The sequence below is a fragment of the Taudactylus pleione genome, unplaced genomic scaffold (assembly GCF_031769625.1).
Source record: "Taudactylus pleione unplaced genomic scaffold, aTauple2 ptg000117l, whole genome shotgun sequence".
Taxonomy (NCBI): domain Eukaryota; kingdom Metazoa; phylum Chordata; class Amphibia; order Anura; family Myobatrachidae; genus Taudactylus; species Taudactylus pleione.
The window spans coordinates 15,747,696-15,759,746 of NW_028284519.1; positions in this window are offsets into that span (position 1 = coordinate 15,747,696).

Consider the following 12,051-nt stretch of genomic DNA (forward strand, 5'->3'; position numbering starts at 1 on the left):
ATATTTCTGTCAATTTTGTAGTCGATTTTAAATCAATTTTCATTAAATAAGATAATCCTGTAGTGGTTTTTGTGAAAGTATCTATGTTTGATCTATGGTCGATTTTGGTCAATTTTATAGTCGATTTTGTCTTTAGTAAATCTCCAATTTGCAAATCACACAGAAAATTACCTATACATATACCAAAAAATCAGAATATGCAAAAATATATCCTGAAATCTGAATGAGATGTAGCCAATTTGGAAAATAATTATTTACCTTTTTAACTAAGCAGAAATCCATGCCCAAAACATGAAAACATTCTGAAAATGAATATTTGTTGATTAAAACAACCAAAACTTTTATATTGATAAAGAATACAATGACACCAAGAGGAGACAAAAGATACAGTAATCAATCAAAATTTCAAAAGAAAAAATAAATAAATAATGTTACTGTATGGACAGGGTCAAGTTTTGAAGGCTCTGCCTCCTGGAGCTCTAATTCCTACTTGAAATTAATGCTACTTGCTACAGTTAACCTATTGCACTGATGTCTACTTATAAACTGTTTGGGTTCTACATATTACTTTCCCTGTATAAGGTTCCTGTGCTTTCCCATGAAAAACATGATATTTTACTTGAAACTACAATCTCTGGTTTCTTACCTCTGCCTCGATAAACGCCATTTGAAATTCCCAGTAACAGGTTATGTATTTCCCAAAAGTCTATTGCATCTTTCTGCTTCTAAATGTTACAAATGCACAATTCACTGTCAGCAAATCCCAGCATGCAGGGATTGCTGATCCTTCCTGCTCCTGACTGTCTTATTTTCTTCAATTCTTTATTAAGGTTCCATAGCCTTAAAGGTTGGACTTTACAGTCTATGATATTAATACTATCACTATTTCCTCTCATTTTAACAAAATTTTTCAAACATTTATCTTTTAAATAATTTTTATTTAAGTACATTTAAATGCATTCATTGCTCAGAGCATACATATACAAATAAAATAAATCAGTATGATTTACCACCGGCTACATGGCCGGCGGTTCAAATCCTGACAGTGGCTGCCCGGCATGGGTGAAAATCCCGATCGTCCAAGGTTAGTTTTTCCTAACCCTATTCTACGACCTAACCCTAACCCTCCCTTAGAGGTACCTAACCCTAACCTCCCTCCCAAGTGCCTGACCCTAATCCCCCACTATAAGTGCCTAACCCTAACCCCCCCTTCCCCTAGCCTAACCCTAACCTCCCAGGGGGGTGCCTAACCGTAAGTCCCACCCAGGAGCCCTAAACCTAACCCTCCCCTTCCCTCCCCGTAGCTGTCCGCACCCGGCGCCCGGCGTTCCTTCGATTGGTGAACCGGGTGTCGGGATCCCGACGTAGGTCTAATGACAGGCGTCAGGATTTTGATGCCTGCCATTAGACCCCTGTGGGAATTAGACAGTCGGGAAGCCGGCGGTCGGGATTATATCCGTCGGCTTCCCGACTGCTACCCAAATAAAGTAAAAGTTTTATTAATAGGAATCATTCTAAAGAGTTTTGAATAAAGTTATTCTGAATTGTTAATCAAAGAGGGAAAATCGAATGTTAGAAAAAGCATTGTACATGTGAACCAAAATATTGGTGATGTTAGAACTGTAGGTAAGATTCACAGATGGACGGACATGCACATCCGTTGCGTCTTTGCATGCATAGGCCATGCTAAAATATGAAAATTCCACAGGAGGCATCTTAAAAGGAAAAACTCCAACTGCAGACTTCTGTGATACGTTGACTGCGACCTAAGATGCAGTATCCGATCAGCTGTGTAAACATTGGAAATGTGGGTAACTCTCAAGATATCCGGTGAAATAACACTGCCGGAGCCAGTGATGCAGCCACTGGCTTCAGCACACCCAGAAAACAGAGCCAATGTGCCCTTGTTATCCGGAATGTTGCCCGTAGCTACCCCCAAATGCCAGCAGCATGTCAGTCATGTTGCAGTAATGGGCACTGAAAGCAACATTGCAGAAACAAACCTACACCTGTGCAGTGTGGCTCCTGCGCATGTGCAGATCTGTAAACTTTAATACTGAACTTTTAGACATCTGTGAATTAGGCCCTAAGGCCCTCAAAACCTGGTGGTGATACATTTTCAGAAATTTCACAATAGTTTTCTCTTTGGTTTGGTCTTTCATGGATTTGTGAATCTTCCCTATGATAGGAGTGAGGAGAAATTTGGGTAAGCTCATTTTACAAAAAAATGGGTGGATCCATACTTTATATTCATAGGCCCATGGGATTTAAACTATAAAATCAAGTATCTTTAGAGGTATCTATATAAAGACCATTAGTGTATTTTACTATATATTTTATAATACATTTAAAAATCATGGTAATAGTGAATTCAATGTCCCTCAGTTATATATTTAGGGAACTAATTTTTATATATTAATTATTATGTATTATATATATGGATGAGCGGGCCACCTGACTTTCTGGGATCCGGGGCAATCTGAGCCACAGCTCGGATCTACCAGCCTGCCCCAGAACCCTCTCCGAGGCAAAACCTTGCAATCGCGCTGTCAGATCGCGAGGTTTTGCATTGAGTGGGCTTACAGCTTATTAGCTGAGAGAGCCGTCTGCCAATAAGCGTCCATTGAATATGGGCACAGGTCAGGAGTAAGTAACTGGAAGATGCCACCTGCCCATCCCCCGCTGCCTGACACCGCCAGCACCGCCGACTGCCAACACCTCCGGCACTCCCTGCTGCCGACCCCCACTGGCAGCATCCCCCACTGCTGACACCCCTGCTGCTGACACTGCTGGCACCCTGCATTGAGGACACCACCGGCACCTATGCACTGCCGACACTATCAGGACCCCCACACTGAGGACAATGCTGGCACCCCTGCTCTGCCAACACCACCAGCATCCTGCACTGAGGACACTGCCAGATCCCCTGCACTGCTGCCCCACGTACTGAGGACACTGTCAGCAACCCCCACACTGCCGACACTGCCGGTACTCTCACACTGAGGACACCACCGGCACTGCCGCGCTGCCGACAGTGTCAGCACACATGCACTGAGGACACCGCTGGCACCCCTGCTTTGCTGACATCACCAGCACCCTGCACTAAGGACACTGCAAGCACCCCTGCACTACTGCCCATGTATTGAGGATGCCATCAGCGACCCTGCACTGCTGCTACGCCCACACTGAGGACATCCCCGCACAGCTGACACTGTCAGCACTCCTGCAATGAGGACAGCACTGGCACCCCCGCTCTGCTGGCACCCGGAACTAAGGACACTGCCAGCACCCCAGCACTAATGCCCCATGTCTTGAGGATGCCATCATCAACCCCACACTGCCGCTACTCCCACACCGAGGGCATCCCCGCACAGTCCTCACTGTAAGCACTCCTGCACTGAGGACACTGCTGGGAGCCCCGCTCTGCTGACACTGCCAGCACCCTGCACTAAGGACACTGCCAGCACCCCCGCACTACTGCCCCACATATTGAGGATGCTGTCAGTGACCCCTCACTACTGCTACTCCCACACCAAGTGCATCCCCGCACACCCATCACTGTCAGCACTCCTGCACTGAGGACACCGCTGACACCCCCACTCTGCCGACCCTGCTGTCACAGTAAGCGCACTATTGGTGTATCCAACTCTCACTGTATAATACACTGTATCCGTGTTGGAACTTGGAAGCTGAACTGCCACATGTTAGTTCCTGCCCCCTGCTGTTGCTTATCTTAGTCAGCCAGCTAGCTGGATGCAACCTTTTGGCCCTAAACTAGATGAAAAATCAATATTGTGAGGTGGTCATAATTGATTGGAAATGACTGGAAATAAATGTTATTGAGGTTAATAATACTGTAGGAACAAAAACAGGCCCAAATTATGTGATTTTAGCTGTTTTTATCATTTAAAAAAATAAATACAGATCCCAAACCAAAAACAAAACATGGAAGGGCGTTTTTGGTGAAACCAATCCAGATCCAAACCAGAGGAGATACAGATCCAAAACCAAAACACAGGGGTCGGCGCACATCTCTAATTATATATTAATTTATAATGTGTGAATTTAGAGTTTACCTATAAATGGAGATTATTGTGACCCAAGAACACTTGTTTATATATCCTGTTCCATGGCTGAGACTGAAAAATAATAAATTAAGTTTACTAAATTATTGAAGGTTGGATATTTATTTATTGATTATTTTAATAAGCAGGTCAGATATGCTAACAGATTTACTTATTTGAAGGCATTTGCTGTTCATTTACAGTAAAACATGTTTAAGGTTCAGTCATCTGAGAACTGATGGACTGTCTACATTTATTAAGTTGTGTAATACCTATTTGTTTATCCAATAAAACTGTTTCAAGACTGTTTAAATTAAAAATAATTAGAACAGAGTTCAAACATGAGAAAGCCTGGTTTATACGGGTTAAATGCATTAACTGTTAAAAATACATATTCCAATGAGAGATAAATTGACTTCTATCACTTGGTTGTTGCATTTGTCATCCAGTCCACCACTTCTTTGCATATTACATTGCCTCCATACCACATTTGCCAGTATGGTTGAGCAATATAATTGAGAAAGGTATTGAATAACTTAATACAATCCCTTAGTCTATTGTCCTGGATACTTTGTGGTGTGCGCTGAGACACTAATCTATTTATTAAGTTGTTTTAGCTCTTTCTGTGACATCCATAGTATTGCTAAATCTGGGTGTGTGCCAGCTTTATGGTAAAAGGGCAAATGGTACACTGCTAGCATTTAAAACAAAAAGCTTTAAGTCAGCAAAAAGTTTAAAATAATGTAAAAAATAAAAGCTTTTTCAGGGAACAAGCAATGGGTTAAGAACTTATAGCTGTTCTGCAGCAACAAAAAAAGAGGCTTGCTGGCACATGATTCATTGCCAGTCAGCTACTGAAGACTGGAAGAAGGTCTTATGGATGGATCAAAATTTTAAAGCTTTTGTTCAACACTCAGGGTTTTTGTACGTTGTTGATTAGGCAAGAGGTTGGTTGCTCAGTGTGTGGGGTTTATTTGCTAAGTGGCAGCCATTAGACCTTTTACTAGTCTTCAGTAGTTCACTGGCACTGCTTCATGTACCAGGCAAACCTCATTTTAAGTGCTGCAGAACAGCTGTAAGTTCTTAACCCTTTAAGTATTCCATGAAAAATCCCTTCTTTTTAACTGTGAAATTTACATTAGTTTTAAGTTTTTGTAATGCTAATGCAAGTAAAAATTATACTGCATAAATATAATTGCAAGCTATAGATACTGTATATAAAGAGATTGTTCATTGGGCAGACAAAGCCCTTATCATTCAGGGTACTATTTATCCACATGTAATGTGTTTATTCAAAGTTAATTTTGTTGGAAATATGTGTGTATAAGTTGGATGATGTAGCAGAGTCACTGTAAACACCACCAGATGCCCCGAGCCAATGAACAGACCAGTTGCTTAACCAGTGGAGTGGTTTTATTGATGTTACATGATGTACTGCCATACTCACTGTTAAACACACTGGCTGGATGAAGCAGAGTCAGTGAGTGTATGCAGAAAACTAGGGTCTCCCACTGTGGCACTCTAACACATTGAACAAGATGGTGGTTCACATGTGCAGTAGTAGCCTCAGTGGCCATCTTGTTACAGGGAATGAAGCCTCTCTTGAGTAGTAATATGGAGTTTGTGCAGTTGTGCCCTAAATCTTAAACACCACCACTCCCTACAAGCTTTTTCAAGTTACACAAACATTAAATTAAAGCATTTCTGCAGCATCCTGAAAAGACAACAGGGTTAAACACACAAGAAAACATCAACTTATTACATAACTTTGATCCAGTCTTTTTGGTAGACACATCAGTAAGAGTCCCTTCACTGACAGTATGGACCATCCCAACAGTATCTATATTCAAGAACTCATGACTGCTGTCTCTCTCACTATTTTTGATGTCTTCCACACTTGTGACTTTTAAAACTTGCAAAGTCCCTTTGCCTATCTTGGACTTCCATGCACACCAATCGAGTCTTGACTTTTGATTCTGGATTTCCTATGGCTCACTAAAAGCAATATTTGTAAATTGCTCATCATATCACTTAGGTGTCTTTCTGATATGTGATCTTGCAGAAGACCATTTATGTAGCTGAATGTCCACTCTGGAACTTCTGATTCAGACACATCTCCAGCTGTTGGCATATCCAGTGACACAAACTTTTTCTGCGTATCAGATTCCAGGTTTTCAATAACTTGTGCTGTTTCTTTGAATATGACATATCTTAACTTGACAAGCTTACTGGTACTTGGTTTCCATATTCTGTAGCCCTTACTTTCATGATAGTAGCCAAGCATGACGCACTTCACAGATTTTTAATCCAGCCTGCATCTTTGTTTTGGTACATGCATGTAGGCAGTACTTCCAAAAGTTCTGAGATGCTTTACACTTGGTTTCCTCTTTGACCATGCTTCAATTGGTGTTTTGTCCTTTGGAGCAACTGTGGGAGAACAGTTTTTTTGATACACTGCAGTGGACAGGGGTTCTGCCCAAAACTGTTTGTCTAGGCCTGCATCCTTTAGAATACTTAGAATCTCACTTTTTCCACTAGAGTATGGTTTGCTTATTCACTTACACCATTTTGCTCAAGAGTATAGGAAATGGTCAATTGATGCTCTAGTACATATTTTCGCAAAAAGAGTTCTACCTCTCTTTTGAGATATTATCCACCATTATCAGATCTCAGAGTCTTGTGTCTGTGGCCAGTTTGATTTTCTGCAAGACTCTTCTAGTTTGCAATTTTCCTTACTACTTCAGACTTTTCTCTGATTAAGTATATGTGTGTCATTCTTCTGAAGTCCTCTATGAATGTCATGAATTATCTGTATCCACTTTCTGACTCCACTTCCATTGGACTACACACATTTGTATGTAATAACTCAGGGTGCTGTTGCTTTGCTTTTAGATTTTGGAAATGGCTGATGACTTTGTTTTCCTACTATATAGATCTCACATATAGGTTTCTCTGTGTCAGTCAACAACATTCCTGTGACTATCCCATTCTGTAGCTTTTGGACTCCAAAGGTGTTCAAATCTACTGTGCCAGAGTTCTAGTGATTGTGACTCAGTCGTCATCATTGCATAGCAATGCTGTGCATCAAGGATGTACAATTGCTGATACCAGGTGCCTGTAGCTATTACACTCCCTTTTCTGTTTTACACAATGCACTTTCCTTTAGCGAAGTGAACTATGTGGCATCTCTGTTCTATGTCACTGATGACCATAAGATTTTATCCCATCTCTGGTACCTAAAGCACATTTTGGATTTCTGTGACATTTGCTCTAGTCCATATTTTCAAGCTGGCTTAGTTGTTACAACTTTTGTAGCTGTAAGCTCTTGATTGTCAATATTTATGATTGTGATAGGATCACATTTAGTTAACATGGTGAACCACTCCTCATTGCAGCTAAAATGACTTGTTGCATCTGAATGAATATACCAACAATATTTTTTTATGTGGCTTATTGTCTAGCTTCTGATCCAGACACATCTCCAGCTGCTGGCATATCCAGTGACACAAACTTGCACACAGCAGTATGTGCCCTGAGACAACAAACAGTCCAGTTGCTTAACCAGTGGTTTTATTGATGTTTGATGAACTATTGTCATACTCACTGTTATACACACTGGTTGGATGGAGTGGAGCTTGATTGGAGTAGGGTGTAATACAGTATACTAGCTAAGCTCCAGTGAGTGTATACAGGTACTGGGTAGTGGTGCAAGATCCCTGGTAAACATAGATAATGCAGGTAGACTATGAAGTCTCAACAAGCTAAATAAAAAACTTGCATCTCCCACTGTGGCACTCTAACACAGTGAACTGTATGGCAGTGTGCATGTGCAGTAGTAGCCTTAGTGGCACAGTAGCACTTTCCATCTTCAACAACATTTATATACACTAAAATCAGCACTGGATAATATAGAGCCATAAAACAGGGTATGTACTAGTAGCCACTATTAAAATTGATCTTTAAGGTTTCTCACCAGGCCACTTTGCTATAAAAAGCCCATAGGCATCGATAGGCAATGCCATCTATAAATGACATTGGTATCGGGAACAAGCTCTGGAATGTTACACTTTCCATGCACATGGACACATTACAGCCCATATAATTATATGGGACTTGTTTTGCCATGTTTCCATAGCAGATACCACCAATATCTGCTATGGACCTTTTAATTCATATGGGGATCCATATGTATTGCAGTAAATCTAATACAATGGCAGTTTTGGGACATTTGATCATTTTTTTTACATTGATATATCTCGCCCCTAGACTGTAAGCTCTCAAAGGCAATCCACCATCTACCCTCTAATTATCTCCCTGCATTTTCCCTATCTTTAGTGCACTCCCACTCACAGTTAGCAATGCTGATCCTTTATGTCTGCCTTTCCCAGGGCATAGGGTCACTGAGTTTTCAACTGTCACTTAGGGGTATAATTACTAAAGTGAGTGCTTTTAGAAATGGAGATGTTGCCCATAGCAATCAATCAGATTCTTTTAACATTTACTGTATCTAGCACCTTCTAGAAGATAATAGCTAGAATCTGATTGGTGCTATGGGCAACATCTCTACTTCTAAAAACTCTCAATATACCCCTCACTTTGTTATCTAGCTACAGTACTTGACTTTTTGATTTTTGCCTATATGTCACTATGGGCACTTGTTGGAACCACATATATAATAATAATAATAATAATAATAATAATAATAATAATAATAATAATAATAATTATTATTATTATTATTATTATTATTATTATTATTATTATTATTATTATTATTATTTTGAACCCTTTTCTTACAGCCCAATATTAGAATTCATCCGTTGAAGATTACTGTAATTGTGAGTAAAATACTACAAAAGCATCTAAAGCTGCAAACACACTAGACGATATTATGCACGATTTGGCCAATTCCGACGCATCAGAATGACAGATTGTGCATAATATGTGCAAATCATGACTATATACTCATGATCACGATGACGATGTGTGTACCCGCGGGTCATACATCGCATCTTCAGATTTTGCCTACAGCAGGCATGATCTGCCAATCTCGTACAGGTTCCAGAGGCATATCATTCAATGTTTATGCCTGAATGATTTGTCATTCAGATGTATATACAATGCTGAATACAAGGTAAAAAATAACAAAAACGGCATGGCCCCCTCCCTTCAAAGCACAACCAGCCCTGGGCTTTTGTGACACAGTACTGGTTGTATTAAGTATATGGGGCAAAAGACGTAGGGGTCCCCTGTGTTTAGCATAACCAGCACTGGGCTTTGATTCAGTCCTGGTTCTGGAAATACAGGGGAAAACATGAGTAGTGTTCCCCTGTATTTACCAGAACCAGCACTGGACTGTTTCTAGCGGGGGTAATGCCACAGGCCATGGAACCCTTTCACTGGGTCCCCCAACCAAATCATTACCCCTGACCACTAGTCAGCCCATTTTGTTGGGGAGTTCAGGACCCCCAACAAAAAGGGCCCCCCTCTTCAGGGCACCCCAGGTCTTGGTTGATAGCCCGGGGCTATCCCTGGCACCCCTGGGCTGTGGGTCCCAGGTTGATTATGTAGTGTGGTGCATTTGAAACAGATAAAAATATTGTCTTTTGCTGTGGAACTACATGTCCCAGCAAAGCTCCCCCACATGCTGGTACTTGGAGAACCACAAGTACCAGCATGTGGGGCATTAGGGGCCCACTGGTACCTGCAGGGCCAGCTCTAGCCAATTTGGTGCCCTAGGCAAGATTTTGGCTGGTGCCCCTAGAAAATAATCCACCACCAATCTTAAAGTGGGTACACAGCTGGCAGATATATCTGCAGATTATGGTTGTTCATACACACTGAACAACCATCATCTGAGGCCCCACTAGCCGAGTGACACATAGTGACCCCCTCCCTGCCAGCCACTGCAGCAAGTGTAAGGGCGATCGGCTGAATGCCCGTACACACAGCAACGGCTGTACTGCACAGCCGACGCAATATGTCTGTGAACAACGGACATATTGTGTATACGGGATATTTTCAGCATCTCAGCATTTGAGACACTGAGATATATATATATATATATATATATATATATACTCATGATCACAATGACGTGATATCATACTTACCTACTTTTGAAAACTAGTCTCAGGGAGATTATAGTTGGTAGTACAATGCGCTGCGCGAATTGTGGTGTGCTGTTCAGAGATGTTGTCATACTCCGCTCATAGGGCGTATCTAGCTCCACCTATGGGCATATTTATTGCCACTCAGGACAATGTCCTGCAGTGGCAGGTGAAAATTAAAGTTTTTAAGTGCAGCATGCTGCAGAGCAGGTGTGTGTATGGGTGTCTCTTCAGTGATGATGACGAGACAGTTTGAGCAGAAAGTGGGTTTAAATGAGCACTGTATACTCAGAAAACACGGGATGGACATAGTCAGGTGCATTTTTAAAACAGGAGAAATATCTCCAATGCTGTATGACTCCTACTGAGTGAATGATTAGTACAGGCCAACCTGAGAATTGCTGGAGTGAGAGCCTGCAGCGTGCATACAGAGATCAGTGAAAGTAATGGCAGATTACATAAATTACAGGGGCAGTCAGAGAGGCAATAAGCCCATTAAATAGAAATGATAGTGCCCAGCAGATGGGCAATAACCGGGGATGGAGCCAGGCAAGAAGAGTCCATGAAATGTACTACAGTGCACTTACACCCCTATTAGGAACTGGCAGAGGATGATTGGGCACAGTCAGGGTGGCAGAGGCGCTATGCTGGTAACTGCTGCCGGCACACACATACACAGGGCACTTACCTTGTCCTTCCTGCCCTGGTTACTCTGTTCCTCTGTCTTGCTGAATTCTCTGGTCATGCTCCATGTTATGGCTGCTATGCTGTGTCCGATCCACCTGCGCCACCCCCACTACAGTTATTTGTATTGATGAGCCACGGTGCTTGAGAAACACAATATATTTGAGTTCCCCCCAGCTAAATTTAATCTTAATGATGCTGTCTTACCTGCCTGGGCATCTAAGATGGGGGTGGTGGTGGAGCCGTGAGTTGTTACTCATGGTTCTGCTCCACAAAGGCCCATGGGAGGTGTGGCAGCGGCAGGGCATGCTGCACATGCCCACCCATGGCCATCTTGGCTCCTACTGTAGACAGAATGAGCTTCTATGCAGAAGATCATTCTGACTAAGTGCCGGGCGGATGTGGATCCTGGTCACATGACCGGCCTGGCCATCCGCTCGGAGAGATCCGATCATGGCAGCGCGCTGGGGAGAGAGTGAGTAGCAGTGCTGGCTATGTGGTTGACTGACATCGCGGTAGGTGGGAGCAGTGGCGGTGGAGGGGAGTGGGACAGACAGTCAAAGCCATGCAATACCCCTAGCATTCTGAGTCGCCCCTAGGCATTTGCTTATAATGCCTATGCCTAGGGCCGGCTCTGCGTACCTGTAATTCCACAGCAAAAGCAATATTAAAATTCCACAGAACACACACACCGTAGAAAATAAAACTTTATTAAAACATACATGAACACACACATGCACACACACTATCTCACTCACCTACGTATCCCTGTAGCCAATCACATCCTCACATGAGCACATCATCTAGTGTGTAGGCACCTTAAGTAGTACAAACTAAATGTATCAGACTTGCAAGATTAATTTTTTCAAAGTATTAAAATATAATGATACAGAAAGGAAATATTTTATGTAATATTGGCAATAAAAAAAATATGGATAACTTGTAGCCTTCCTAAATAAATCTTCATTTTTAACTTGAGTAACCTTGCCTAAACTGCATTTAATTGTAGAAGAAGCAAACAAACTGTTTCCCTGAAAATATTGACTTGAGTTTCTTTCTGGTAAAAAAGTGTAGCTGTCTGACTTATTTCTACCAATAAACAAGAGCCCCGAACATGGTGTTTGCTCACCTCCACACATTTAAGCAATCCACTTTAATTACAGACACTTTTAGGTAGAACACAATATAACTGG